Here is a 25,423-nt window from a genome sequence, read left to right as displayed (position 1 = left end):
GTTATCCCATTTGCGCTTCTCACTAGTACCCGCTTCAGTCTTAGTTTTCTCCGGTTCATCGATGGTTATTTGATTCATTAAAGTGTGCGCCATGCGCATCGCTTCTGGGACATTCGGTGGTTTGGATGAGGTGACGTTTCCTTAATGCTCTTAGGGAGTCCCCAGAAGTATCTCTCCATTTGCTTGAATTCTGGGGTGACCATTGTCGGACACATCAGGGCTAGTTCCAAAAATCTCCTGTTGTAACCATCAAGGTCGTTCCCAACGGCCTTTAACTGTATGAATTCCATTTCCATCTTTTGGATTTCAGTTCTCGGACAATACTCCTCAATTATGGCACATTTAAATTCTTCCCATGGCGTAGCATACGTCTCATCAATACCTTGTGCCTGTGCCATTGTGATCCACCACGTGAGCGCGCCGTCAGACAGCGTGCAAGAAGCAAATTTGGTTTTGTTGTCCTCCGAACAGTTGCTAACTCGGAATACTGATTCAAGTTTCTCGAACCATCTGGTGAGACCAACCGGTCCCTCAGTGCCGCTGAAGTTATGTGGTTTACAGCTCTGGAATTCCTTGTAAGTACACCCATTTCGAACGGGTTGAATAACCGGTGGTAGTGGCGGTGGCGGTGGAGCTTGGGGTTGCATTTACGCAATGGTTGCGGCTACACGTTCTTGGATCATCTCTTCAATTTGAGCAGCAGTAGGTGTGGATCGACCGTTAGCCATGGTGTTCTAAACAAAAATTTTGACTCAAGTCAAAATCCAGAATTCAATATATAATAATATAGTATATAACAACCAACATGTAAACAGCATAACACATGTTAATTAAGTAACGCAAGTTGATACAAGTACCGCAAAACACCATACAGTAAAGTAAATAGAACACTTGTACAAAAAGTAACATCACAAAGTTTCCATTCATTAATAATAAGTTTCGTACATCATGATAGATTAGTACAATACATAAGTGAAATATGAAACTACAACTAGATTACATCATGAAATCTAATACAAAAGGTCCTACGGTGAAGGTGGGTGTAGGATGTCTAAAACCTGAGCCAACTGCTCCTCGAGCTCAGTAACCCGAGCTCGGAGGATTCCCATCTCTCTTGTCAATTCCTCGACTGTGGGAGATGGTGGGGCCAGCGGTGCTGGTGGTGCGGGTGGTGCAGACCGCACGAAACGGGATGCAGACGTTCCGGCTCAAGAAATAGTCAGTACGTAATGGGGTGTCTTACGCACTTGTGGGTCGGCAGGGTACGACACAAGCCGCTTACTAGCAGTAACCCTACGACGTCGACCAAATGCGTCAGTGAAGGCACGACCTCCGTTGATCCCCGGAATAATGGTACCGTCGAAGCGTTACCGCTTCTTCGGCGGGGTGGAGGTGGCTGAATAGGTATATCAGCAGGGTCCTCATCATCACTGGAGTCGTCTGAGGAGATGTCGTCGGATGAAGCATCAGTGAATGACGGGTCGTCCGAATCATGTGGTGGTGGCACTGGTGGCTGAACTGGCAGTCCGTGGGCAGCCATCATCTGTCTGTATTTGCCTGGCAGAATCGGCACTAAACGTCCATTAGAAGCGCGTCGGCACGGCATACGCATATGGTTACGGAATGGCCCTTCCCCGAACTCCGCGGGAATCACAACACCACCGATGCGGGGCTGTGGCTCCGAGGGTTCGGGAGCAGACGGAGCTGGAATCTCCGTAGGGTCCACGTGTCCGTCAATAGTAGCCACTGGTGCCGGCGCACTACTACTAGCTCCGGAAGACGAAGCGCCGGGGTCACTGGTGCGTATCGGGATCGGTGTGTCGGCAGGAGCAGCAGGTGGGGTGGCTGACGAGTCTAAACTGCCCAAAATGATAGCAGGTGGAACATCCGACATCTGAACAAGGAAAAATAAATTTTCCATGTCAGTAAGTCATAAAGCAAGCACGTATTAGGCCAACAGTTTAAATCATGTATAAAAATAAGTAGCATGGCAATAATAACGAATCGTACAGAAGTAGCATGCAATCGAAAGCAAGTGATATTATACAGTAGTGAAATCATGTAGTAGCATACGGCATATAGCAGTAAAAGTAAGCAGCAGCATGCAGTAAGTTCAGCGGAAACAAGTAAACTAGCAAGTTGTAGATTAGTCCTATTAGTGAATCCTACTCGGGTCGGTCTTAGACTCACTAATGCAACCTAATTCCCTACAACCAATGCTCTGATACCAAATGTGATGCCCCGTATAAAACCATCGTGTACGAATCATCAACAGCAGGATCATTACAGGGTTAAGTACTATATGCTGTAATAAAAGAAGTTGCATTCATGATAAAAAAAAAAGGTGACGTCATAATCGACATCAAATGTTTTACACCAACAGTATACTTCTACGAATAGCAAGCATGAATAAATGTATGTGACCCTTAGGTCGTTACAAAACATAGTTTCAAATGTATTAAAGTTTGAATGCAAGATAAACAGTTCATGCGGTGATAACACTAGAGCAGCGGGTGTCTACGGCAAGACTAGCACGACAGCGGAAGCAAATAACCTTAAGCACCTGAGAAAAACATGCTTAAAAACGTCAACACAACGGTTGGTGAGCTATAGTTTAAGTATAACAGTATGTAAGGTAGGCCACGAGATTTTAGTGCTACAAAGAGCGTTTCAAAACAGTATGATAAAGTATATGTTAACCGTGGGCACTTGGTAACTAACTTAACGTTTATACCCCCTGAAAGTACACTTGGCAAGTGCGTATGTTTATGAAGTATTAAACACTTGTTAAATGCTAGTGCTACTAGCCCGAGTGGGGATGTCAAACCCTATTGATCCATATCTAAGATTCGCGTTCACCGGTTCAAAAACCAATGACTAAACGTTACCAAGCTAAAGGGAATGTTTCTGCCGTTATATAACCCACACATATATATAAAGTTTAAGTACTTGTGTCTAGTATGTAAAACATAAAATCCGCATGTATTCTCAGTTCCCAAAATATGTTAAAGTAAAAAGGGAATGCTATAACTCACAATGATAAAGTAGCGGTAAAGTATGACTCGGAAAGTAAGCAAGTAATGAAGGTTGTCCAAACGGGTCCTCAACCTAAGTCAAATAGTACTAAGTCAGTAAATCGTCCGAATAGGTTTAAAAGTATGTAAATAATGTCTTAAAGGTCATCATCATTCATCATTAAACAAAAGGTGCAAAGTAAGTTTCGTTTATGAAAGTAGTTTAAAACAAAAGCTGACTTCGATCAGTCACCACGGCCTCTACCCTTACTGAATTAAGGTGAGACCAGTGGCCATGGCTCCGTATATGAGTCCTTTAAGTGTGGTAAAATTTACAGAAGCAAACTCGTCTTATTTTGACCGTGGCGACAGTCTAAGTGCGAGTAGGTCAGAAATTTCTGCACAACGTTAAAAGGACATAGTGACGATCGGAGGGCCATAAATCCTAAACCGTAACTCGGATTAAGACGAGTCCTATATGAAAAATTATCTACTCGAAAAGATCTATCTGAAAATCAAGGTTACAGTATTCCAGGTGTACTAGTCTGTTACAGAACCCAGAAAACAGTAGGCAGAAGACAGAAAACAGAAAAATAGTGGGTTCCGATGGTCTTGGTGCTCGATGCTTATCACGGTTCTCATCCTTGATGCATATAGCTTCAAGTGTACAACTCGTTGATGTGTTTGCATCATTTTCACTAAGGTTTGACCATCATAACCCAAGTGTAAGTCTAAGACATGAAGCACAACTCACTTAAGTGTTGCAAGTGTTTTGATGAACCAATGTTACATCAAAGTCTTAGATTCAACACATACATGAAATGTAAAAGTAATATTAACCAAGTTTTGACTATTATGACACAAGTGTAGGTCTAAGACATGTAGCACAACTCACTTAAGAGTTGTATGAAGTTTGATGAACCAAAGTTACATCAAAGTCTTAGATCTAACACATACATGAACTTTAAAACTAATAATAAGTTACAAACTTGAAAGTAAACTCATGAAATCAAGATCTTGAGTTGTAGAATATAGTTCTTTAGTTTGATCTTGAAGATCCAAGACTCAAAAGTCTAGATCTAGCATAAGTGTACCAAGTTATAATTAAAGAAATTTACTTACATGTTCTTGAACTTTTAAAGTTAATTTTAGTTCAAGATTAATGAGATCAAAGTTAACTAGTAACATTTGACCAATAACAACCAACAAACATGAAATTAAAGTGCATAAAATGAAGACATAAACTAAGTAAACAAGTAACTAGTTCATTGTTGTTCATACTTTAAAGATTCAAACCAAAGTTTGATCTTTAAGAAAGTAAACTTTAAAGTTTACTAACATGAATTACAAGTATGATTTACAACACATGAACCTTAAATCTTTTGAAACAATAAGTGTAGAACATAAACTAGTAAGTTTAGTTCTTGTGTGTTCTTGTAAATACAAGATAAATGAAGAATGAAACTAGTAAGTTTGATTCTTGAAACTAGTAAGTAACAAACAACAACTACAAGTAAGTAACAACTAGTAAGTAACAATTAATCAAAGACAAGTAACATTAAACAAAAGAATGATGATGATGAAGGTTTGGTTTGGTTTTAGAAGGAAAGAAAAGAGAGAATTATTTGTTCAAGTTACTTACAAGAATGAGAGCAAAATGAGAGAAAAGAAAGTAAGTTTGATGAATGTGTGTGAAGTGGAATGGAACTAGTGAAGAGTGTAAGTAACAAGTGATCAAAAAAAAAAGATTTTGAACTCCCTCTCACCCATGAGAGGCCACGGTCAGCAAAAAAAAAGGGAGAGGGGAAGTGTTCTTTGGTCACTAGCATGAAAAGCTTGAAAAAGTTGGATACTAGAGGTGCATGCATGGGGAAAGTGTGAAACTAGATTCCATAAGTCTCTAAACTAACTAGTTACAATTAAAGTGATACTTATATGTCTTAGTGGGCTAATTAATCCATATAAGATGTAGGGTGGGCTCTTTAAGTCCATGTACAAATATAAAGCCCAAGTTTGTAAGTAATTAACAAGTAATACAATAAAAGCCCATGTAATTAACTAATAACCTTAGTTAAATAAAATGATTAATAAAACTTAATCATTAATGTAAATAATACTTGAAAATATTATTCGTGCAAGTTTCGTGTGTCACAAAGACGTTTCGGGCAATTAAAGTCAAGTACGGGCAATCATGGCAACATGTAAATGTAATAACATACATTCGTTTAATCACAAGTATTAATAATAACAATTATTATTAAATAAACGTTGGAAAAATACAGGGTCGTTACAGGGTAGATTTGTAACACCCGCAATCTGGGTCTAGTTAAAATGGACTACTTTGCCCTTATGTGTTATTAAATGTGATTTTAATAATTATATGTTTATGATTATTTAACTAAGTGATTAAAAACCAGTTTGTGACAAGGGTCACTGAACAAGTTTGTTTGTTAGATTAGGACTCCGTTAGGGCCACCTAACGAAGTACTTAAGATATCAGATAACTGATATATACCCGCGTGATAAGGGGTATGTGTTAAAACCCATATATAAGTGATGTATCTGGATGTTTCCATCCATTTTTCCCAAATTAGAAATATTATACTCCGTACCTAACTCTTGATCCTTTGAAACCCTAATTTGATTTAGTAAGTAATTGAGTAGATTGAAGCTAGTAACCTGTTCCTTGTGATTTTGTGAGCATTTCTAGGTAAGCTTCTCTTTGATTCATGTCTTGATTCTTGATTAAATTAGGCTTTTGGTGCAAAATGGTTTTTTGATGAAATTAAGCTTGATTTTTGATCTAAAGTGTTTGATATGTTTAATTGTTGTTAGGAATAGTTTCTATATAGTTTATATGTTGTTTTTGAAGTGGTTTTGGTGTTAGATCTTTCAAAAATCATGATTTGGGGTCAAAAAACGTGAAAACAGTGAGCTGGACTGTTCTAACAGCTCCCACACTTTTGACAGCTCAACCACGCGATTGAGCACTTGTCAGCTTTTGGTAAAATTAAAAAGGGCATAACTTTCAAACTGTAACTCCGTTTTCGATTAATCAAATATTGTTGGAATCGTAATGAAGAGTACTTGACAATGGTAAACTTTTAAGAAGCTAAATCAAACTGTATTTGGATCGGAAAATGAGGTTTTAACGTGTATGTCTTGTTTCGCACGCACCCGAATGTCGATAATGAATGGATTTATGTTGTGGACTTATAATATGATGAATATATGATGATATGACCTAGTTTATAGTATGAATAGATTATATTATTGATTAGAACATTATATTGACTTTGTTTATGATGTTTTCAGGTGATCAGGAGAAGTGAAGACTCATAAATATAAGACCTCTGAGTTCTTCTTGTGCTGGTATTCGGTGAGTGGGTTAATCTAGCTATTAAGGCATATAGTGACATGACCTAGACCATTGACCTAGTTGCTATGCTTCGAACCTATGTTGTTGTGTATTATTGACTATGGCCTCGCGCGTTTATTGGACCGACCTTGCTTCTGATCAGGTCGGGAGAGATCAACCTTGCTTCTGATCAGGTTGGGCTCATTGATGTTGTATGATTAGTATAAGTCAGAATCACACGTTCGTCGCGTGTGGAAGACTTATACTAGTGATACAGAGTTATGAGTTTTCGGTAGACTCTAGTCTGATCAACTGGGGTCGTTGGCCAGGCCAGGTCGCCGAGTCTCTCAAGGGGTTGCTTCAGATTACCCACACGGTTGCTTCTGATTGACCTTTACTTGTGGTTATTACGGTTGCTTTGGATTGACCGTTGCTGTAAATGTTTTTATGCTTTGGTGGTCTTTGAATTTAGTTGATTATTGGCTATTTTATGATATTGTACTTGTATTGCTTTTTATGTTGTACGCTAATGGTAGATCGCTCTGTTTCTGTATGTTCTAGTGGTTGTTTGATTAACTGTCTGCCTAATTTGATGCTGCGTGTTCTAGTGATTGTACCTATGTGCTTTAGCTGTTAGATTAGTCCATTCACTTAGTTTCGTGCTAACCCATCCACCTTCCCCCTTGCAGGTTGTAGGTCTTTTGCTTTTATGGACATGGGAGAAGATGGACGTGTTGGGTTGTGTTCGACAAGTCTATAACTCTGATGTTGTCTATATGAAATCGGATATTAACGTAACACCGGTTGTTTGATTACAATGTATTTATGAATGAATTTGTAATAATCATGTTTATGTTAGTACATAAGTGCATGTTTTGTAAATAAGACTTCCGCTGTATTATTATAAAAAAAATAGTACGGTGTTACAACTTTGTATTGGCAAAAAAAGTCACACGATCGAAATAAAAAGGTTTTATTTGAATATTTTTTTTGTTCTACAAGATTTTGTAGAGCAGTCATGTTCTACATTCTTTTCTATATCTATGTTCCACATTTTTCAGCATTTTTCTAACAGTTTTAATATGATTTTAGGGTTTAGATTTTGAATATCGATTGAGTTTTTAACACGAATTTTTTTTTTTTTTGAACCGCGAAAATTTTATTATACAACAAACAAGCAACCCTCTAGCTTGATGCTAGAAAGGCATTACACGAGCATAGAAGCCAAGTGTTGTAGTTTAAAACAACTTTGGTCCTAAAATGAAGCCAAGCAAACGAAAAGAACTTAATCGAATCAACTATGTTACATTTTTTCACAGATTTATCAAAATTATCATAATATAAAACACAATTTCTGAACCGCCACAACATCCAAAGCGCCGCAACAAAGATAGAAAAAAGTCGATCCTTCAATGCACCATGCGTGTTACACGAGTCAATCCAACTTAGCACTTCTTACCACAAAGAGAAAACGTGATACGAGCGATTAATCCAAATAAAAATGGCACGCCATACATCTGCTGCGCAAGAACAATGAAAAATAGATGCTCGATGCTTTCAACACCCTGGTTACACACGAATGATTTAGAGCTTTGGGTATAGGGATTATGGACTAAACCCAAAACACTAAACCCTAAATCGAGCTAAATTTAGGAGATAAAGGTAAAATCGAACAAAAATAGACAAATTCGAATAAAATTAGCCGAATTCAAACAAATTTGTCATTGTCCGAACAAATTTTTTGTTCTATAATTTGTTATACAACTCTTTATTCGAACAAAAACAGGTGTAGTCGAACAAAATTAGGCAAATTCAAACAAAAATGTTTGTAGAACATGAATGTACATGTACATGTATATATATATATACATATGTATATGTATATATATGTATATGTATATATATGTATATGTATATGCATTATTATGGGTATATATATATATATATATATATATATATATATAATAATTTAAGCTGTAAAAATCTTAAATATCCATGTAAACAATAACTGATCAGCCAATAGGAAGACAAAATATATTTTGAAAAACAATGTTAGAAAAGGAACAAAACGACCCACCGGTTCAATTATTAGTAGCATTCCGTGAATTAAATGGTCTAATAATAAATATTCTTTTATTACGTTTTATTAAAATTTGCATTTGTGTTAAATAAATGAGATTTATGTTTATGTTATTTAAGAAAGACGAATAGTTGTACTCATATATACATGAAAAAATTATGCCGATAGTACCTGTGGTTTGTTGACTTTCTCCCTACAGCACCTAAACTAATTTTTTATCGCATATGGTACCTAGGTTATGCCTGGACAACACAAGTGGTACCTTTGTTTAAACGCCGTCAATACTTAACAGCTAACCCCCTCACATGTGCAAAACATGTGAGGGTATATTTTCAGATAACAATTTATATCCATATAAAAATTACATACACTGAACATTTTACTCTCTACGCTTCGATCAGTTCCCCTTTTCATCCCATTCTATAAACCCTAAAACCCGTTAACCCTAAATCGGATTTTTCCTAATCGAACAGGAACCCAATCAAGCTCAAAATGGTCGTTTGCTCGTGTGGAAAACAAGCTGTGATTCGATGTGCTTGGACAGATCGTAATTGTGGGAGACGCTATTTCCGATTGATTTAATCAAAAAATGTTAATATTTGAATTTTGCAATCGATTTTTAACAGTATAATATACCGTTTTTCTCTCAGTGGTCTAATTACCCAATTATTGATTGGTTTGATCCACCGATGTGTGCTCGATCGTTAATGATTATACCCGGTTTGTTGAGGTCAAAGAATAGGCTTGAAGCAGAGTTGAAAATCCTGAAAAGTCGAGATATGAAGATGAAGATGCTATTGTTTATTATAATGTTTTTTTTTGTTATGTATGTGTATTTCGCTGGTTAGAAAGACTATCTATTTATGTTGGTTTCATCTTCAGTTCAGTTGAATGTATTGTACTGTTATATTTATGGTTCAATGGATGAATTGGTTAAGCTCTTTGTATTGCATATGTGTGTCTTTTTAATGTTCTGTTTATTATTCAGTTGCCTTTGACATTGTGAAAATATAAAAACAATTTACCATTGAACTATAACCAAGAATTGTATGTTTCTTTCTCAACTATAGCATAAGCCAAAGGATAAATACCATTGTTTGAGTCAACACCAACTGCAGTTAATAGTTGACCTGTTGCTGGCTCTTTCATAAATGCCCCATCCACACCAAGCAAATCCCTACCTATTGCATTGAACCCTGCTTTCAATGGTCCTAAGCAAATATATACCCTCTTAAAGATCATAGTTGTACCATCTTCATCACAAGTTTCAGTTGCAACTTTAACAGTAGTACCTGGATGAACTCTTTTTAGTTCTACCAAATAATCTCTTAAATGATTATATTGTTCTGCATATTCCCCTTCAACAATTGTTCTTACCTTCTGTAATGCTCTGTATGCCTTCATCATGTGTACATTCATTCCATATTGTTTTTCAGCCTGAACCTTTATAGCCTTTGCAGGTAATTTTGGATTTGAGGGTAGTTGTGCAACCACCTGTGATGCAAGAAACTTATATGTGCAGTGCTTAACATCTCTAGAATAAGAACACACGTGTTTATCCTTGAATGTTACAACTTGCCAAGTTTCTGAACCACTTCTTTTTGAAATATGAACTACCCACTTGCATTCCACTTTGTTAAGCTCTTTGTTTCTCCAACTTTTCTTTTCTTCATATGTTGTATTGTCATCCTCAACTACACTCTTGCCCTTCTCATTAGTAGAACCAACTATCTGATCACCTTTTTCAGCCACTTTCACCACATTTGATATTAACCCTTTACAAACTGCTCTAACCCTTCTCTCATCATTGTATTTAAACACAATATCCCTTTGGGTTTCAATGGCATGCAACTTGATGCATTCCATAGCTTCTTTTTTGGTCCCAAATTCTTGTCCCAAATACAAATTAGTCTTTGACACATCACACAATTGGTTTTCTTGGATCCTTAATTCCTTTAACTTCTTCTTTCTGTCACCTTCGATGTCATCTGCATACTCATGATCACTATCAAAATCATCATGATTTAAACTTTCTATAACAACCATATGTTGTTCATTGTTACTTACTTCAATAACTTTAGAAGAATTTTCCATGAATTCACTATCTTTGTCAATGCTACAATGGAAGTCATTCATATCAACATCAAAGTCTAGTAGGTGATTATCTTTATGAACACAAAAGTCACTATCATCATCCTCACTTTGTTCATTACTTAATTCATTCTCAACATAACTGTCACTCTTATCATCCTCAACTATTACCACATTATTAGCTCGATCATGATTCAAATGCATGTTCAGATTTTGTTCTTCCTTTACAATAAACACACTAATTTCCTTATTCAAACCAACATGTTGCTTTAACTTGTTAACATCAATTTCACTTTCTAATGGTTCTAATCCAAAATCCAAATTTGAATCAGGAACACAAAAATGGTAAGACATCTTAGAATTGCAATCATAACCAAGATCTAACACCATTTTTCTTATCTCATTAATACTAAATGTATCACCTGCAACTAAGTCAAAATAATTTATCTTTCCATTAACATAATCCCTACGTGGAGGATGAGTAAAATGGCCACCATGATGTAGTTTGATTGTAAACAATCCAGGATATACATCTACATGTAACATAATAAAATGCAAATATTGATCATAATCAATGAAACAGTAAAATCAGTTTTATAAAAAAAAAAAAAAAAAACGTTGAATAACATATCTTACCAAATAGGTTGTTGACATCAAATGAGTTTAATTGGTCTCGCATCTGATATAACTAGAATCCATAGCTTGATTATTTGGGTTTGTGGTTATGAAGCATGAAAAAAGGAACAGTCGTTTGGTTTTTTTGAAGGCTAATAGTATACTGTCGATTGGAATGGCTATAATATGGAACAAATAATTTGAACGGACCAAAATGCCCTCACAAGCATGCCACATGACAGACATTAACAGTTAAAAAGTGACGGCAGTTTTAGTTGGGTACTACCCAGGATTGTGATCTAAAGTTCAGGTACTAATCAAGCAAAAAAAAAACCATAGGTGCTGTGAGGAAAATTAGTACAAACCACAGGTACTATCGGCGTAATTTTTTCTATATACACGGCTTAAAACGTTATCCAATGACTATTTCGGACTACTTTCTTAACCATAAAAATGTTATAGTGAAATTTAAATACGAGGGAGTATGACATTAATCACCATATTATCTTCTTTTTTTTTTTTTTTTTTTTTCCTTAACGGCGTATTATCCTTTTTTACGGAGTCATTAACCATATTATCCCTTTTTTTCTTAACCATATTAACCTTTGATAATCACTCGTAGGACATTTTTATTTTTATACTAGTAATAGTATATGTGAACGCCAGAAAGAATTCGGACTGATATTAGAACGTTTATTGGTTAACGATGAATATATGGTAGTCTCTTGATCCCACACGAGAATATTCAAAGATTGACCTCAAATGTACACATACACGATTAAAAAATATAATTTATTTAAATAGGACTTTGTCGACGTCATTTTAAAACCAATTTTAATTTTAGTTCAAAGTGTGATTTTTCTTAGTTGATCACTATCATTTATTTTCTCCACTCATAAAAGTGTCCTATATTTATTTTATTTGGATTTATAATATGAATAATAAATGTCAATTTTATCTTTATATTTAAAATTAGTTTGACTGAATTTATATAACATATGAATGAGTGAGAGTAATAATAAAGATAAATGGAGAGTTAATTTACTAGTTATTTTTTGCAATAGATAATTTTTTTTAAAGGTAATGTATATATTTGTCACTCGTCAAATATTGTATTTATAGGTAGTCTTGTTAGCCGATTTATGTCATATATGTCCTACTCATCTACATTTCTCTGTTATCAAAAGAGTGTTTCGGTATGCGGGGATGTAAAGGTTAATGTGTACTATAGAAGAGATGGTGATGATATTATAGTGGTTACCGACAGTGACTATGCAAGAGATGTCAAAGATGATGATTTTCAGCCGTATCTTCTAGATGCCATCATTTAGATGTTTCCAATCTAGCCATAATCTAGATTTTTCTAGATGTTGAAAGTTGACAACTTTGACAACACATATGGAAGAAGCAAAATTGATAACAATGACGGCTAGCAACGTCAAAAGTTCAAACGAGAACCATAAAAAAGGCGAGAACCGCGAGAACTTTTGATTTATAAAGATTTTCACATGTAATTAGATTGAATCACACATAAACCTTGATAATGAATATGAATGAACATAAAATAGTTGAAAAGCACTTATATTTTACATATATAATTAAATATGTAATTTCTCGTTCACATGTGCATATTTGTTTCTGAACATGTGAACAGTTTCATATAATTAACAATTTAACATGTAATTTGAGTTAATGAACATATGTTTGTTAATGATATGTGCATTAATTAACATTTGCATGTAATTTGTTGCATTTAAACACATAAAAACTATTAAATTAAATAGTTCTCGCAGTTCTCACCTTTTTAGTGGTTCTCGTTTGAACCTGCCCCGGCTAGCAACTTGTTCTCCGTTCACACTAATACACCTCCTCATAAGGAAGTAGCAAAATTGGAAACGATTACGGCTAGCCACCATTTTCGTGTTCACACCATGTTATGTTCACACCATTTCACCTCCTCAAAGTTTTCTATAAATAGAGGTGCAAACCTCCATTGTAAATCATTCACAAAAGTGTAATCACAACCTAGTTAGTGTGTGAGGTATGTGTAATCCTAACCAAGAGTGAATACATCCCTAGAGAGTGGTGAGAATTCCTAGTGTGTTAGTTTGAGAGTTTTTTGTTGTTTTTGAGTTTTGTAATAATATGTAATCTATTCTTGTGAGTAATAGAGTTACTTTCTCTCAAATTTGTGTGTACCAACGTCCAGTCGATCCTCTCTTAATCACAACAAGTGGTATCAGAGCTAGGTTAGAGGCGTTGGTCGAGTTTTTGAGTTTTCTGAAGTTTTCAACCCCGTTTGTGTTGAAAAATTATTTGTAAGGTGATAATGTCCACGGAAGAGTCAGGATCATCTTCCGGATCCATGATTATGCTCACTGCCACCAACTACACGCTGTGGAAACATTGGATGAAAGATCTCCTCAGCTGTAAGGATTTGTTTGACCCTATTGAATTAAAGGGTACAAATCCTGATTCCGCCAAAGAGAAAGAGTGGAAGAAGTTAAACCGAAAAACTATTGGTCAGATCCGTTAATGGATTGATCATAGCGTCTTCCACCATGTTGCACAAGAGACAGAAGCATATGTCCTCTGGAAAAAGTTGGAGGACATGTACCAGGCCAAGACTGCTCGAAATAAAGCCCTGTTGATGAGGCGTTTAGTCAAAATGAAGCATAAAAGTGGAACTTCAGTTGTCGAGCATACCAGTGAGTTCCAGAGCTTGGTCAACCAGTTATCATCTGTAGAGATGCCTCTTGGAGATGAAGTTCAGGTGCTACTGCTACTTAGTTCTCTTCCTGATAGTTGGGAGATGCTGGTCGTAGCACTCAGCAACTCAGCCCCGAAGGGCAAACTTACCATGTCAATGGTCAAGGATGCCCTATTTAGTGAAGAGGTGTAATAACCCGCCTTTTTCCGTTAATTTATTTTAATGCCGTCTTTTTTTTTAATAACATCTTTCGTTATCTAAATTCGTATCTTCCGTTGACTAGCGTTTTAATATTTTCCCGTTATTTAATTATAACATCTCTCGTTACCCTAGCGTATTTAAAATAATTCGTTCGGTTAATTTACGCACCCACTTTTAAACTCGAGGGACTAACCTTGTCACTTGGCCAAACTTGATCAACTAGTCATCACCTCCCCACCACTCATTCCACCTCCCATTTTCTTCTTCCTTTCTTATTACTTCCACCTTTTTGCTCTCAAACTCAAACATCAAAGAATCATCATCTACTCAAGATCTAGCAAGCCTCAACTCAAACAAATTGTACTTTTGGAATCTTCTCATCATCCTCTACACATAGATACCAATTTCATAACTTGGGGTAAGGTTTTTCAAAAACTCAAATTTCTCTAATTCGATTTATAAACTTAAAATGGTGTTAGTTAGTGTCTATGGCTCATTAGGTTGATGTATATGTAATTTTGTTGCTTGATTTGCTTGTATGAGTAACTAGCTTAATTATGAAAAATGGATTAGTTTAATCTTTGATTTGGTTGATTAAATTTTAAAGTTCATGTATTAAATGTGTTACTAGCATCATTTAGCTTCAATTTGATGTGTAGGTTGACTTGGAAAACTTCACTAACATGATTATTGATTTTGTGATTTTTGATTAGGGTTTGATAAACTTAAATATGAACTTTTGATGCATTGAATGCTATGAAATGTTGTTGGTAAGTGTTTAGTTGTATTGAATGCGTAATTACCTGCGAAAGGGCGTATTATATGTGTGGTTTAAGTTCCCGAATCACAGTTTCACCCCCGCTTACTCGCAACTCCGATTAACATGAAACTTGGCCAACATGTTTATATATGACTACTAATTGAAGAAAAATTGTCGGATACCCGACCCGACCTCGTTGACTTTGGCTTTGACCAAGTTTGACTTTTAGTCAAACTTAACCAAAAACTTGTGCAATCGTTCTAATCTTCTTTTATACTTGATTCTTGCATGAAACTTGACAACGTGACTCACATGCTATATATTTGAGTCGTAATGAGCCATAGGACTAATTGAACACATTTCGACCGACCTTGTGTCTTACCCGGTATTGATACAACTTACTTGTTTAGGTCAAGACTAAACAACTTTCATGCACACGTTTACTTTGTGAAGTACCTTTATACTTGTGCACTCAAGGTGAGATCATAGTCTCATCATTTCAACAACTTTTACTCTTTAAATCATGGGATGAGAAACATATACGGTTTATACTTTTATACTTTGAACACAAGTACGGAAACAAACATTCCACGTGCGAGTTAGAACAAAAAATCTCAATTCAATTATCATTGGTTACACTTGTAGGGTGTAAGCGTGAACTTATGTTGTGTGGATCCATACGGGCTTGACGAGCCCTCATTCGGATGGTTCGCTACCGTTAGCGGATGAAATATATTTTCGGGTATAGTGTAGGTTCTAACACTATGATAACGGGGTTCGTATACAGTTAAGTCTTGATAATTGGGTGCTCCACAAACAAACAACATCTTTGAAATGCAAACGATTTGGATAATCAACTTATACTAAATCTTGTGGTTCAAAAACAATGTTTACAAATACACCTATGATTTCACCAACGTTTTTCGTTGACAGTTTTCTATATGTTTCTCAGGTTCTTGATTGGCTACTTGATACATGCTTTCACATACTTTGATTTCATGCTTGGGGTCAAGCATACATGCATACGCTAGTGATAGCACCTTTGAATTCAAACTTAAGTGTATATGCATACGCTATTGATAGCATTCGTGATTTTCAACTTATATTATGTCGCAAGTTATTTCATTTACATTTTGTAACTTTTGTAAACTTAAACTTGTTGTCGAACCATTTGGTAAGTTAAAATATTGCAAGTCATACACGTTTCAAATGAATGCGACATAATTTTGGTCAAACACGTCTCATTTAGGGACTATGACCACGTAACGGGACCTAAGTTGACGGTACCGTCAATGGTGATTTTCTCGGGTCATCACATGTGGTATCAGAGCGTTGGTTGTTGGGATCTAGGATATGCATTAATGTGTCTGACAGAGTCGTTAGGACGCATTAGTGAGTCTAGACTACAACCCGATAGTTAACCATTGCATTCTGACATACATTTGCTATAGATAGCACTTACTTGACTACTTGTGCATTAATACTTGAAACTTTCTACGGTGAACTTCTTAATTGTACCTAACTCTCGTCATGCGAACCTGTACCCTGCCACTTTCTGGTAACACACGTAAATTTAAGATTCATACGCGTAAGGATAACGCGACTTCATTCGTTAAACTAGTTTGGAAATTCCGTCTTCCCATGTTTTTCGCCGCCGTCCCGGCTTACTATCTACCAGTGTGGTAAAACGTTCACAACTATTATGGTCACTACTCACTACTCACTACAGATATTATACTAGTGCTCCTCATTATATATCACCATTCGTTACTACTACCACTACTATTGATGAGTATCGTCATCACTACCTATCACTAATGTTGTGTACTACTCGTTACCATGATTCATTACTCTCTTTATACTTAAGGATGCCACTAATCGACTTTGATAATTTTGACGTGAACAATCAGTTATACATTTTCCGCGGGAAACACATTTTCAGGGATTGCACTAACTCTTTCGATTAAATACGAGTCTTGTTAAAGACGTCGTTGCACCTTATTCATTTGCAATCTTTACGATTACACAAACTTAACCATATGGAGAGGTGTTGGAATGGAGGTATGAATTAGCAAAATATAACGACACTTGATCGACGTAGTTATATTACGGTAAGTCATACCAAAGTCCCAATGGCTCCAAGTGATGGTGGGTAAAGAATTCAAAATCTATTTAATACCTCCAGACCTAGAAAACTTCGATGTAATTATTGGTATAGATTGGTTAGCCAAGACAAAATCCAACGTTCCTTGTGATCTCAAAACCATTCGTATCCCTATCGAGAACGGTGAACCCTTGATCGTTTATAGCAAAAAGAGTTGCACCGGGCTCAACCTAATTTCGTGCCTCAACGTTGAAAATATCTTCGTAAGGGTTGTTTTGCGATCCTAGCCCACGTTAAGAAATTCAAGACCGATGAGAAGCATATCGACGATGTGCCAATTGTTAGTGACTTTTCCGATGTATTTTCTCAAGAATTTCCGGATCTTTTACCTCATCGACCGGTTGAATTCCAAATCGATCTTATACCAGGAGCCGCACTCGTAGCACGTGCACTGTATAGACTCGCTCCCTCCGAAATGCAAGAGGTACAAAGTCAACTCCAAGAACTACTCGACCGTGGTTTTATCCAACCTAGCCGTTCACTATGGGGAGCCCCAATCCTATTCGTTAAGAAGAAAAATGGTTCCCTAAGAATGTGAATCGATTATTGTGAACTAAATAAATTTCCGGATGAGAACCGATATCCTCTTCCCCGTATCAATAACCTCTTGATCAATTACAAGGATCTCGTGTATATTCCAAAATCGACCTCCAATCCGTTTATCATCAATTGAGGGTTAAAGGAGAAGATGTCTCCAAAACCGTTTTTCGAACTCGCTATGGTAGTTATGAATTTCTTGTAGTGCTGTTCAATTTAACTAATACCCCGGCCGTATTCATGGATCTTATGGATCGCGTATGCAAGCCTTATCTAGACAAATTCGTTATCATATTCATAGATAATATCTTAATCTATTCAAAAAGCGAAAAAGAACACGAACAACATCTTCGTCTTATGCTCGAACTCTTGAGAAAAGAACAAATCTATGCCAAGTTTTTCAAGTGTGAATTTTTGGTTAAACGAAGTCCATTTTCTAGGCCATGTTGTTAGTGGTCAAAGTATTAAGTCGATCTCGCAAAAATCGAAGCCATACGTAATTGGGAAACCCCCACGACTCCGAATCATATTTGACGGTTATTACCGAAGATTCATTTCTGACTTTTCCCGTATTGCTCGTCCTTTAACCTCGTTAACTCACGAAGGAAACAAATCCATTTGGTCCGCCGAACAAGAGTCGGCATTTCAAATCTTGAGGAAAAAGTTGATCATCGCTCCTATCTTATGTCTTCCCGAAGGCAATGATGATTTTATTGTATATTTTGTGATGCCTCCAAACAAGGTTTTGGGTGTGTGTTATGAAACGAAAGAAAGTTATTGCTTACGCTTCCCGACAATTGAAATTTACGAACAAAACCATACTACACACGATCTCGAACTTGGAACCGTTGTCTTCGCACTTAAATTGTGAAGACACTATCCTTATGGAACTAAAAGTACCGTTCTCACCGACCACAAAAACCTCCAACATATTTTCGATCAAAAATAACTCAACATGAGACAACGACGATGGATTGAAACTTTACATGATTATGATTATGAACTTCGTTACCATCCGGGTAAGGCAAATGTTGTAGCCGATGCCTTGAGCCGAAATGAAAGAATTAAACCTCTCCGTGTCCGAACCTTGAACGTGATTATCCACAACAACCTTACTAGCCAAATTCGTGTAGCACAAAATGGAGCTCAAATATGAAAATATTTCTAAGTGAACACTTGAAAGGCGTCCTCTCTCGACTTGAAATCAAAGAAACTGAAATTCATTATTTTGCCAGAAGAATTGGAGCACCTAATTATGGGCTCGATGAACCTTCTCATCACTACGTACCATGTTACATTACTCTGTTATTTCACTATTGCTTACATGACTCTGTTATTTCACTATTGCCATCTGATATTAACGGGACCCAAGATAACACACAATCCAAGGATAACTCTTTCTTCATTGACATATCATCCTTATGTATCTGATAAATGGCTAACTACTACTCAACTTCAAAACATATAACTAAGTGTACTATCTCGTTTCCATCAAAGTCTCAACTTTTGACCACAAGATGCGTGATGTGGCTATTTCAAGATGAAAACCTCTTCTACCATTACACTCATACTTTCGTATAAGGAAATATCATCATTCGATCTCTCAATGGAGAGAGACTCCACACATTATACCAGTATACACCACGAGGGGGAAAAATCTTATCAAACATTTTCAGAAACCGACAAAATGGGAAAAACTTGCACAACTATACATTGAAGGAATTCTATTCCAACACGGTGTGCCATTGTCAATTATCTCGAATCGAGATGCTCGTTTCATTTTTAGATTTTGGGGTACCTTACAAGAAACTTTAAGGACAGATTAGATATAGGTACCGCGTATCACCCACAAACCAACGGACAAAGCAAACGTACGATTTAAACCTTGGAAGCCATAATACGAGTTGAGTTATCAACTTCAAATGTACTTGGAAAAAGTAATTGACTTTAGCCGAATTCTCTTACTAAAATAGTTATCACTCGAGTATTAACGCCGCACCTTTCGAAGCTTTATATGGCCGCAAATGTCGTTCTCTTAATTGTTGAGCCGAAGTAGGCAACCAGCAAATTACCGGACCCACACTCATTCATGAAATAACCGTTAAGATCGTTCAAATCCGAGAAGTTCTCAAGCCGGCTCGTAGTCGCCAAAAGAGCTATGCCAATGTTAGATGTAAACCCCTCGAATTCCAAGTGAATGACCACGTAATGTTAAAAGTCGCACCTTGGAAATGTGTAATTCATTTCGGGAAATGTGGAAAACTAGATCCGAGGTATATTGATTCTTTTGAAATCTTGGAGCGTATTGGACCTGTTGCTTACCGTTTAGATCTTCCGACTCAATTAAGTTTCCGTTCATCCTACATTACATGTATCAAACTTAGAGAAGTGTCTTGCAGAGCAAGAACTTGTTATTCTTTTCGATAAGCTTACTATTGATGACAAACTCTACTTCATAGGAGAACTGGTTAAAATTATGGATCGTGAAACCAAACCCTAAGACAGAGTAAAACCCAGATTGTCAAAATTCGTTGGGATGCCAAAAGAGGACTCGAGTTTGCGTGGGAAAGACAAGATCAAATGAAAAGAAAGTACCCTCACTTATTCGTAGAATTTGGCAACGCAAGGTCTTGAGGAAGAAACAACGACTACTATTTCCAACTAAATTTCGGGACGAAATTTCTTTTAAGGTGTAGGTAATGTAATAACCCGCCTTTTTCTGTTAATTTATTTTAACACCATATTTTTTTAAATAATATCTTTCATTATCTAAATTCGTATCTTCCGTTGACTAGCGTTTTAATATTTTTCCGTTATTTAATTATAATATCTCTCGTGCCCCTAGCGTATTTAAAATAATTCATTCGGTTAATTCACGCACCCGCTTTTAAACTCGAGGGACTAACCTTGTCACTTGTCCAAACTTGATCAACTAATCATCACCTCCCCACCACTCATTCCACCTCCCATTTTCTTCTTCCTTTCTTATTACTTCCACCTTTTTCTCTCAAACTCAAACATCAAAGAATCATCATCTACTCAAGATCTAGCAAGCCTCAACTTAAATAAATTGTACTTTTGGAATCCTCTCATGATCCTCTACATATAGATACCAATTTCATAAGTTGGGGTAAGGTTTTTCAAAAACTCAAATTTCTCTAATTCGATTTATAAACTTGAATGGTGTTAGTTAGTATCTATGGCCCATTAGGTTGATGTATATGTAATTTGGTTGCTTGATTTGCTCGTATGAGTAACTAGCTTGAATATGAAAAATGGGTTAGTTTAATCTTTGATTTGGTTGATTAAATGTTAAAGTTCATGTATTAAATGTGTTACTAGCATCATTTAACTTCAATTTGATGTGTATGTTGACTTGGAAAACTTCACTAACATGATTATTGATTTTGTGATTTTTGGTTAGGGTTTGATAGACTTAAATATGAACTTTTGATGCATTGAATGCTATGAAATGTTATTGGTAAGTGTTTAGTTGTATTGAATGCGTAATTACCTACGAAACGGAGTATTATATGTATGGTTTAAGTTCCCAAATCACCATTTACAATTATGAGCTTGAAACGTTAAATAATGATCATTCGACGAGAATTTCGTTGTTGTTAATGATAGGTTTGATTGATGACATGTGTTTAGTTGTATTCCTCGTTAAAATACCTTTCCAACGATATAAGATATGTATTTTAAGTGTTTGCGGTTCATAGTTTGTGATTTGGTGAGTTTTGATCCGAGACTTGAAAATTTAGCAACAACACTGGGAAATAAAGGCTTCGCGATCGCGGAGCCATCTATGCCTTAACCTTCGCGATCGCGGATATGGGCCTGAAAGTGGCTGATCAAAATTATTTTGTGTTTTCACAGTTTCACCCCTGCTTACTCGCAACTCCGATTAACATGAAACTTGGCCAACATGTTTATATATGACCCGGCCCGGTTGACTTTGACTTTGACCAAGTTTGACTTTTAGTCAAACTTAACCAAAAACTTATGCAATCGTTCTAATCTTCTTTTATACTTGATTCTTGCATGCTATATATTCTTGCAATCGTTCTAACTAAAAACTTGACAACGTGACTCACATGCTATATATTCGAGTCGTAACGAGCCATAGGACTAATTGAACACATTTTGATCGACCTTGTATCTTACCCGGTATTGATACAACTTACTTGTTTAGGTCAAGACTAAACAACTTTCATGCACATGTTTACTTTGTGAAGTACCTTTATACTCTTGTACTCAAGGTGAGATCATAGTCCCATATTTTCAACAACTTTTACTCTTTAAATCATGGGATGAGAAACATATACGGTTTATACTTTTATACTTTAAACACAAGTACGGAAACAAACATTTCACGTGCGAGTTAGAACAAAAAGCCTCAATTCAATTATCATTAGTTTCACTTGTAGGGTGTAAGTGTGAACTTATGTTGTGTGGATCCATACGGGCTTGACGAGCCCTTATTCGAACGGTTCGCTACCGTTAGCGGATGAAATATATTTTCGAGTATAGTGTAGGTTCTAAAACTATGATAACGGGGTTCGTATACAGTTAAGTCTTGATAATTGGGTGCTCCACAAACAAACAACATCTTTGAAATGCAAACGATTTGGATAATCAACTTATACTAAATCTTGTGGTTCAAAAACAACGTTTACAAATACACCTATGATTTCACCAACGTTTTTCGTTGACAGTTTTCTATATGTTTCTCAGGTTCTTGATTGGCTACTTGATACATGCTTTCGCATACTTTGAATGCTTGCTTGGGGTCAAGCATACATGCATACGTTAGTGATAGCACCTTTGGATTCAAACTTAAGTGTATATGCATACGCTATTGATAGCATTCGTGATTTCAACTTATATTATGTCGCAAGTTATTTTATTTACACTTTGTAACTTTTGTAAACTTAAACTTGTTTTCGAACCGTTTGGTAACTTAAAATATTGCAAGTCATACACGTTTCAAATGAATGCGACATAATTTTGGTCAAACGCGTCTCATTTAGGGACTATGACCACGTAATGGGACCTACGTTGACGGCGCCGTCAATGGCGATTTTGTCTGGTCGTCACAAGAGGCAAGGAGAAAGGACATGGGAATAGATTAGACTCATGCCTTTGTCACAGAGAATCGGTGGAGACAACAAATGAATAGCAAAAACAAATGGAGAGGCAGGAGCAAGAGCAGGGGCAGGTCTGATGATGGTAGAAAACCAATATATAAATGCCATCATTGTAGATTAGAAGGACATATGAAGAAGAACTGCTACAGATTGAAAGAGGAACAAGATTAGAGCAGTTCACAGTTGAAGAACAAGGGTGGAGAAATATTAGTTACTATTACTGGTGATGTAGCTTATTGTTCAACCCATGATGAGACATGCCTTCACGTCTCATGAGAAGACACGGAATGGGTGGTAGATACTGCAGCTTCCTACCACATGACTCCATACAAGGAATACTTCACAACATACAAAGCTGGTGACTTTAGAGCTGTGAAGATGGGAAATTCCAGTTCTGTAACAACCCAACTTCGATTTCCCCAAAACTCGACACATTTTTTTTAAAAGAAACAGTGATTCTGGCCTGGGATTTGCGCGGTGCGCCCAGAGATGCGTGCCGCGCATTAGATCGTGTAACCAGGTCAGAAATCAACAACTGGACAGACCACCGACAAGTGGCCATTTGCGCGGCGCGCAAGGCCGTGTGCGGCGCGCACTGCAGCTGGGAAGCCAGTTCAGCCCATTTTTAAGCATAAAAACCATTTTTCGCCCAACCCGAGTTCCGTTTAACTCCAAAACCAATCCCAACACTTTTCAAACATTTAGCAACCAGGTTTTTAATTGACAAAATTACACTACAACCTTTGGGACTCCAACGACCCATAAATACGTGAAAGTGACCATTTCGACCCGTTTTAGTTTAACACAAAACAAAGACCGAGCATGGTGATTAGGGATACACTACCCAATCCTAATAAATTCAAAAGCACGTCTTCTAGAGCAACCTACGCGAGTCCACTAGTTCCCATGCTTACCCGAGCCACCATCTCCACGCGAATCTATAAAAATGTAAACAACGAGAGGGTAAGCTAACGCTTAGTGAGTGAGAATATACTACATCCATATATATGCATAAAATGGACACGCCACACAATAATAAACAAATAGCACATACCGGAGTGAATGCATAAAGGCAAGCTAATCTAAGCATACCGTACGATCGCTATAGAACAATCCAACAAGTCAACAAATGAAAGTACACCAACAACGATATGTACAACGCCATCAAGCTACACCCGGAGGGTTAGCTACAACACAACAATACGACAATATATATATATATATATATATATATATATATATATATATATATATATATATATATATATATAACAAAGCGTAAACCGCCCAAGGTTAACCCCTTAACCTAATACCGAAAGCCAAATACCAAAAATGAAGATTGGCCGAACTACACGAGCCTTAGTAAATCCGCACCACACGCGACTACTATCTTCAATACCATCACAATATCGAGGTTGGCCGAACACACACGAGCCCTAGTGAATCCGCACCACACGTGACCACTACCTCAATAAGATGACCGAATCTACACGCGTCATCGTGAATCCGCACCACACGTGACTCACCTCCCAAATCAAAACCCACGCCATCGAGATTATAAAAATCCACATTATCGGGGTTACTCAACCGCATCTCAAATACTAATCCCACGCCATCGGGATTATCCATATCACAATACTATGTGATATCGTACACACATAGTGTGCACCTCGCCAAAGGTGGTCAACCAAAACGCACAACCGTTTCAATTGGACGTATTACACAAGTCCATCAAATCCACCTACATGTGAAGTAAGCTCTAAGCCGAGGTTCACTTCACCCAACCCGCACCCATCCTATACATACACATGCACATAGTATATTGACACTCACCTTGAAATCTTGATGGATGCACAAACCAAAATCCGTAATCGCCAATGGAACGTACCTATTCCATTTATCACATAACAAACAACACAATTAGGGTGGATTACAAACCAACCCATAATGACACTTAGTGCAATTTTGACCCAAATGCACTTCCAAGCTCAACCCGCTCCCAAACTAACCAATAATCACTTACACAAGTGAGAATGGTCCTAATATGCCAATTAACCCAAAACATAAGTGTTAAACATTTATCTTGCCCAATTTGCCACATAAACCCTAATTTTGACCAATTTCAAAATTAGTCAAACAAATGCATCCAAATAGGTTCCAATACTTTCAAAATCACTAAACTAAGTGATAACACCCAAAATCAAAGCCTAATCATGGCCAAAACAAACCATTAAATATTAAATTACAAGAGTACAAGACGCAAAACGCAAAATACAAGATATTAAATTGTACGCAAGGACGTTCGAAAAACCGGAACCGGGACCAGAGTCAACTCTCAACGCTCGATGCAACGGACTAAAAATTACAAGTCAACTATGCACATAAATATAATATAATATTTAAATAATTCTTAAAATTATTTATATATTATATATTATATTTAAAACCGTCGGCAAGATAGAAACAAGCTCATGTGAGCTGGAAAAAGTGGCCATGCGATCGCATGGCCTGAAAGCCTAAACTCCATGCGATCGCATGGTGAACAGTGACAGGTGGCATCCTATAAATTTCGCAGTTTTGGTTGATCTTTTACACGATATATATCATCTCTCTATCTCACTCACGTATATATATATATATATATATATATATATATATATATATATATATATATATATATATATATATATATATATATATATATATATATTATAATTTTAATTTTAATTTTAAATTCTAATAA

This window comes from Rutidosis leptorrhynchoides, chromosome 9 (assembly GCF_046630445.1).
Source record: "Rutidosis leptorrhynchoides isolate AG116_Rl617_1_P2 chromosome 9, CSIRO_AGI_Rlap_v1, whole genome shotgun sequence".
NCBI lineage: Eukaryota > Viridiplantae > Streptophyta > Magnoliopsida > Asterales > Asteraceae > Rutidosis > Rutidosis leptorrhynchoides.
The sequence above is the reverse complement of the archived record's forward strand: the minus strand, read 5'-3'. Positions refer to the sequence as shown.